The sequence below is a fragment of the Cinclus cinclus genome, chromosome 25, assembly GCF_963662255.1.
Source record: "Cinclus cinclus chromosome 25, bCinCin1.1, whole genome shotgun sequence".
Taxonomy (NCBI): Eukaryota; Metazoa; Chordata; class Aves; order Passeriformes; family Cinclidae; genus Cinclus; species Cinclus cinclus.
This window is the reverse complement of record NC_085070.1, coordinates 561042-569147: the sequence shown is the minus strand read 5'-3', so window position 1 is coordinate 569147 and position 8106 is coordinate 561042.

Sequence of the window (8106 nt, the reverse complement as noted above, 5' to 3'; positions counted from 1 at the left end):
GTGCTGACTGGTCCACTGGTCACTTATTATAGTCTCTTTCTTATACTACTTGAAAATCCTTAAATCTCTTTTACTGCAGTCTTCTGGAATATATAATTTTCTTTTTAGCCTGGCCAAGTTCTGTTGAAAAATGAAGTAACAGGTTGCTTTTAAAAATGGACACATTTTAATGTAAATATTTTAATGTGCAATATGAATACAGGAGTAAATAACAAGACATTCTGAGACAGGCTTTTCCCTTTACTTAAAAAGGAGGGATTTTTTTCCTACGCAGTCCAAAATGTACAAGTTCTTTATAAATCTTTGGTAGGGGCTTTCATTTGAGGTTGAATTTATATAGTATTTAAAGTGCTACATAAATTAATTTATTTCTAATATTTATGTAGTGCTTAGTGAGAATTTATGTTCACAGCACTGACTCAAAAGTGTTATCCTTGTTTTTCTGAAAAACTTTAAATCTGGTGAGTCTTGGGGAAGTCTCTCAGATAAGTATGAGGTACAACCTCAACTACATTCTCACCTGCTCCTAGTCCTGCACTGAGATACACCGGGGTGTAAGAGCTGAAGTCCTGCAGAGAGGCTTCAACACAGGATATTCCTCTTTAAGAGCAAGGCCATCGGTGCTCAGTTCACTACCTAAAAAGCAAGTGAGAAAACAAGGTTTGAAGAATAACACATTTCCCTTCATACAGAGATCAGCCCTACCAGGGCAAAAAGTCCCCAGAAAAAAAGGTTTAATCTCCAAAATCTTGGTCATTCCTTGGTGATGATCAGGAGCTCTACATGCAATTAAACTCATATGATTGCAGGGTGGCAGGAAGAGAGATTGAAATAAGTGCCTCCAGCAAGATGCAAACGGAATTCCACGAGTTGGCAGCACCCTGCAGGCTTTCAGCATGGCAAGGCTTTGGGGAAGTTTTCAGGTGCCTCCCATCCACACAGAAGCAGCAGGTCACTGCAAGCATGGTGACACTCATGATGGCTGTTTAATTCAGTGCACGTCTATTTCAGATGAGCACTGGTACTTGTCTGTTGCCTGTGACAACAGCACCAGTTTGAATCAATGCTACAAGGCTGCAGCATTCCCTAGGACACCTCTCCTCCTGTTAATCCTGTTAGGTAGGTGACAGCTTATATTTACTTCCAAGAATCCCATTTTACCCAAGTACTGGAGCTCTTAGTGCCCTTTTCCAGGATATCTGTGCTAATGAAGCACTGAGAATCTCATCCTCACCTTTGGCTGCCAGTGTTTATTCTGTAAGAAATGTTTCAAGTGAACATCTTTGCCCCTTATCATTTGCAAGACCATGACTGTGTAAACAGAAAGCACATATTTATGATTGCAAAAATGTGCTCTGTGGAGGAGTTTTGGGCCAGTGAGGCCACAGAGAGCTTGCTTTGCAGTGTTGGGATAAATTGGGCTATTTTAGTGCTAGCAAAGGCATGCTGGCCTTGGACTGAGAATGAGATAAACAGGTGGCAAGAGTGAGAAAGCAAGCCAGGATGTGCTAATCACAAGAGCAAGAAAGTAGAACGTAAACATAAAATGCTGTAACCAATTAGTAGGGTAGTCGTGGGGCATGAACAGTTACTTGTAGCCAATAAATAGTATTAGGCGCATGAGCGCATGCACGTATGTCAGAACTCTGTAAAAGACAACAGCTTGTATAATAAAGTGGAGCATTCACCATAACTCTATGAGTGTTACGTGTCTGACTCTGGTCGCTCCTCGTAACAAGTGGCGCCTGAACAGGGACCTTCGATTCAACCCACTGTGGGAGGTAAGTGAGCGGGCAAGCTCCGAGAAGCAGCGCACGGAGGGCAAAAGACCACTGTATGCAGGCATACACAGTGGCTCCGTGCCTGGGCTGACCCTATAGAGCAGAGCTTGCCATCCTGACTGATTAATTACATTCTTCCCTCTCCAAATTCCTCCGTAACAGTGCTCTGTAAGAGTACTGTTAAAATCTTGATAAATGGAGGAAACAGAAGTCATCAAGGAATGCATTTGGTACCATTAAAGTTTCTGGGAGCAGAAACTTTAGCAAACTGATGCATTGAGATCCTGTCAGTACCCAGAGAATGAGTTCAGAGATGTGAGAAAATCTTTGAAGATTCCCACCATTCTCCTGAAATTAAAGCGTAAAATTAGTCTAGCCAGTGAACTGTAGTCCTATACAGCTAAACTTGATTAAAGATTTAAATGGGGGTTCACATAATTTGTAAATAGTTCTGACAGGTATGTGCAAGGTAGAGCTTGCAGAGGTGGAATTGAGTCAGTCTGGGGTCTAGGAGGTAGAATGAAAACTGAAATTAGAAACAACTAAAGAATGTGGTGGGATTAAGTAAAGAACTCCCTATTGCTTATTATTGGAGTATCATAATCATACTCCAATATTCTTACTGCTGAACACAATTCAGCAATATAAGAAATATTAAGCTTCTAGGAAAAATATAGTGCACAACTTGCACAAATGATGCCCAACTAACTGCCCGAATTCACCTGGAGCCATCCTGCCCTTCAGAAAAGACCTCTACCTGTCACCAAAGCTGTGTAAGGGGCAGAAAGCAATGCAAAACTGTTATTAGCCAACTCAAACTTGATCCAACATCCAGCTATTTAAGTGCATGTGGGACATAATATTTCTCGAGACCCATAAATAACATCAGAAGATTGCCAGTCTGGTCTGCAATTGGACATCTGTATTTGGCTGCAGCACTTCTGTGGGGAAGTCCAGGGTTCCTGCACCCTTGCAGCTCAGTCTTCCATCTGTGACTCAAAATGACAATACACTGGGGACAAGATGTAGAAAGTCCAGCAGCAGTGAGATGAAGGAAACTGCTGAAGAAACTGGGCTTAAGAAACACAGTGAGAATAAAGATGCTCTATAGAAAGAGGGTAACAAAATACAGAAGGCTTGAGAGGCAGACAGGAGCCTAAAACATATAAAGGTGATTTCGAGGGGAATACGGTGAAGTTTAAAAGAGTGAAAGGATGGAGAATAACTAAGAACAGATGCACTGCAAGTGGGGCCATACCATAAAAACAGGGATAAATTGAGTAACTGCAGATGTGAAGAAAAGCAGCACAGAAATCTGTGAAAAGAAGTGACAGAGTAAATGGTGCTGGACAGCAAGACTTTCTGTTTCTGCCCAGAGACTTCTTCAAAAGGGATTGGTGAGGAAGGGAGAAAAATCTAACCTTCATTATACCTATAAACCCTTAAGTCTTGATGGCCATTTTCCCACTGCCCGAGTCCATGCCTAAACAGCGCCATTCCTCTGGTGTCCACTGAGGTGTTTGAAGTGGGCAGATCTTCACAGCAGTTTGTGCTGTGTTCATCTCAAACAGCACAATCCTTGCCTACAGCATGTAACAGACTGCTAAGGAAACAAGCCTGGCATTAATACTCCTGTAAAACTGAAAACTTAAAAATAACCCTTCTGTTAGGTTTGGAGATATTATGACTTTGCTGAAGCACTAGTACAGAAGGGTGCAATTCCATTGGAAAATTAAAAATACATCAATCCAGAATGCTTAAGGGCAGCACAAAAGACAGTGGCTGATAAAGAAAGCTGCTGCTTCTTCAACACTCTGCATATGAATCTCAGCATCCAGAAAATTTGTTAAATCTATGATCTTCTCACATTTTTGGATGAGGGGCAAAACCAATGGTGAACTTAACAGGACAATTTGGTTTTCTGAAGACTATCCAAGGCAAAAGCAACATCTGAGAGACACAAGGAACCCATTTGGGAATAGAGTTGCACATATATAGAATTCACTTCCCAGGAAAAGAAATTACTTCTGATAATTCAGTAGTATATAATTCAATAAAGTAATGAGCCCACACTCAGACTGAGGATTCCCAAATGCAGAAATAGCAGAAACTAACCAACTTTTTAGCTAATACACAAACTGGGAATTTATGCTGCTCATTTTCTCTCTCCAGATGGATCCAAGGCTTTGAGCACTGGCAGGATCTCACTGGCAGAGTAATGCCTGATGCTTCTCCAAGGAACTGAACACAAACATTGAACCTGACACAGAGAACTCAAAAGACCAAGGGTCTAGAGGTCTACAAGTAAAGGCACAGTAAAGATGCAGTGGGGAGAGAGGAAGGAGAGGTTGCTTTGCAGAAAATATTTAACTGTCATCCTCTTGCTTGGTGACATATCTTCCTGCAATGGCATCCTGTCTCTTTTATCTATTCTAGTCCATCTGTGAAGACTAATGCTATGTTTAACCTCTGAAGATGGCAGAATCAGTCATCCTTGTATCAAGGCAACCAAACCACTCCAATAAGCTGAATCCCACGGCTGTGGTAGATAAGCCATCTGAAAGACAAAAAGCCCACAATTAAAAAGAATCCATCAACAACTGATACCGGCTCATTATGGTGCTGAGATTTCTCCTGTTGTCCTTGGATGTTCCTTCCCTCACTCCTCCTCTGCTTGCCCATCTCAGTCATTTCAGCAGTATGAAAAGTTGTTCATTCTATAGAGGTCTTTCATGAAAGATGAAAATTCAAATATGTTATAATTAGCTGCAGTTCCACATAAGTCAGTATTATTGCAGCTTTTATATTAGATCCTAATTTGTCCCACAAATTTATGTGTCAAATATTACAGCAGAATGATTAATGATATCAGACATAATGGAAGGATTAAGCATTGATGCAGGAGACTTGTTTGAGAAGAATAATTTTAACTTCTTTTCATTCGGAAGTTATTTTGTCCTCTACTATAAAAGAAACCTGAAACTGAAAATAAAAATGTCTTATGTTATTGGCAAGCAACAGAAGAGGTCTGATTCATGATTAATTCTTCATTCAGTAGTCATTGGTAGATTAAAAGCCAAATCATTGTAACAAATGGCACAGCAATGAACAACATGGAATATAAAAACCTCAAGACTTGTCCTGCTGAATAAATGTGGAATCATTTGCATCTTTGAAGATAAGTGTAATTCAACAGCAAAAAATTGATCCCTCCCTCTGCAGTCAGGTCTGATTCATCACCTGTTCCATCAGACATCCTGGAATTGCCTGTGCTAACAAGCTGTTTCATGGCACACCAAAGTTGCCTTTTTTTCACCCGCAATCACTTGTTTGAGCAGTTACTCAGTTTGTAAGAACAGGGTTTATGAGGAAGGCACTTATAACACAGGAACAGGCAATAAGGAATTTAAAATGTCCAGGAGACACATCATGTCTGATAATACGTATTACTGGGAACTGTAGTTTTCCATCAGTTGCATGGTACCTTTAAGCGCTTTTTGTTCCTGTAGCACTTAAAAGCAGAATAACTCAAAAAATCCCCTCCTTACTTTAATTTGGTATCAGCACAGAAGGCTGCAGAATGTAGCATTCTATTTAAACAATTATTAAGACATTTCCTGTTACAATCATCATTGGGGCCTCACAGTTCTCAAACATCGAGTCATCCTTCTTATTTCAATAGGGGAATATTGACTTTAGGTGCTGGAAATTCAACACCTGGAGACACAGGACCTGCAGCTTTGCCCTCTAGCATTGTCACCAGATGGGCGCTGGGAAGGAGCTTTACAGGCTTTTCTGAGTAGCAGCCTGGTCTTCAACTGAGAGTTGGAGGAAAATCAGTGGGAAACAGGAATTCCCAGGCACAGGAATTAATATTTGCAGACCTACAAGATTTTTATTTCAGTGCCCCAAATACACCCAGGGCTCTACAGCACTATTGACTTACAAACTCATTCAAGAGAGAGGCTTTATATTGTGCTTCAGGGTTTTTATAACCTTTGAAAGAGAGCTCTTTGGAGTCCCACAAGAAATAAGATGCAGCAGAACTTTGGCAGCTTTTAAACTCCTAAGGCAGCAAGAAGTTTGAAGATAGGTTCTCTTGGCAGTAAGAAATAAAGAAATACATGTATTTGAAGTCAGTGTCAGTTGAATAAAGGCAAAGAGCAGGACACAGCTGGAAAGAACTAGGTCATGTAAGTAGGAACTGAATGCCAATGTCTCCAAGGGAAGGAGGGGACTGCCTACAACTTCCACCCCAAACCTGTGGCCTGAGGGGGAGAACAGCCTCTTCCTGAATCACATTTTCTAAGAAGATGAGTCAGCTCCTGAGAGATCTTTAACAAAATCCCTGTCCTGCAACTTTCCAATAGTCTTTTTCCCATATCTTGCAAAGGCTGAATTTGAAGTTGCTCCTTTTATTTTACCATTATTTTCCCTCATGGGAAGAGAGAACAGCCTGTGCCTTTTACCATCACAGCCTGCCAAGGCTTGAAGATCCCTTTTCTCCCCCAACATTAAAGACATTTTGCCCCAAAATAATGAAAAACACCATTTTTCAGGAGAGCTTCACATTGATATCAGTGTATTCAGCAGTTTTGGAAGCAAATTAAAAGGCTTCCTCCAACTCTAGGCTTTCCTGCCTTGTCCAAGTCACTTGGTTGACTCCCCAAGGTCTCCACCAAGATGTAGCTCATTGGCTAAGTTATAGAAAAAGATTCTTAAGTAGATCACTCTATTGAGGTTTGAGCTTTTACTTCAAAATGCAAATGGCTGGTAGTTAATTCCCTTCTGGGAGTTAAGAGCTGAATTTAAAATGAGAAATTATGATGGAAAAATATACATCAGAAAGCACTGCAGTGTGAGTAATCAATCCTTTGCCACATGAATGCAGACTCTTGGGGTCAGCAGACATCTTAATTTATCTGTATTTTAATTGTTTCCCTCAAAACTGCTTCTGCCTTAATTCTTCCTCAACATACTACCTGGTTTACTCTCAGTGGAAAACAACAGGGGCAAAATTTTACCAGGTTTTCTATTTCTTAAAATCTCATAGATCAGCATATTTAAACACATCAATATTTTACTGGGTATGATAAATAACACCCTCATTTCTGTTAAGAAGTCTAATGAGACCTTTTACATACTTACTGAAAATACAGTTGGATGACGGGCCCATTTGCCAGCTCCTTGTCAACTGGGAAGGCTAAAAAGCAATCAAAAAAAGGAACTGCTTAGCAAAGATGTTAAATCAATATTCACTACCCAATTGCAAAAGTCTTCCATCTCCCTTTCTCTCTTTCTTTTTCATAACTACCATTTTACTTCTTATGGCGGGAAAAATAAGCATATATAATTATGTCCTTAGGTCAATTTATGCTTAAACACATACACACAGAGATACACCCCTGCAACCTTACAGGGACCAGGGCATGCAAGTGCTCTAATATGCATTTAAAATTCAGAGTGCTCCACTCCTTGCATGATCAGGCCTTAAGTAACACAATCGGATTCTTTCTATTTCTTCTGTCTTCTGGAAAATGTATCTTTACATAACCCTTCAAAAGAATCACTTCTATGCACATGAACACTGACACAGTCACATCCACCAGTTTTCATAAACCTTGTCCCAGCAAAGGATGGAACTGCATCAGCATGAGATGAAAACTACAGATCACAGCACGTAACTGCTAAGCTCCTGGTCTATGTTTAGAGGGGTGTAAACCTGGGATCAGGTTGATGAACTATATCAAATATATCAAAAAATGGGAGATCGCACATGTGATTTTATAGGGTTTGGGGGGATCACAGGTAAACCAATGGAAAACAGACTTAACGCATTTTGGCCAACTATATTATCTTTCTTTGTTTGGGACAACCAGTTATAAAAAATCAAACCTAACCAATAACATCCTAAAAAAATTAAAAAAAAAACCCTTACATTTTTTTTCTAGCATAAATCATTCTAAGCAAGTAGTTTTTCTTATCTCAAAGAAAGTGCCAGGGGGCCCTCACAAAGGTGTCTGCAGAGGGATTCGTCTCCTCTACAGGTGGTTTTTTTTGTTTTTTTTTTTTTTGTTTGTTTGTTTTGTTTTTTGTTAAACTGATTTCAGTCAAACACTAGATCTGAAAGTCCCCAAACAATCAACAAAGAATGTATTTCAGTGACTTAAATTTGAGAAGTCACAATAAGGGCTGTGGTATGGTACTGTGATATCACTCACAGAGGACTGTTATTTTATTGTGAATGGAAACAGCATGAGGCAGGAAATAATTTACCAAAGAAGCATCCAAGAAGTACAGCAACAAAAAATAAGATTCAAATTAA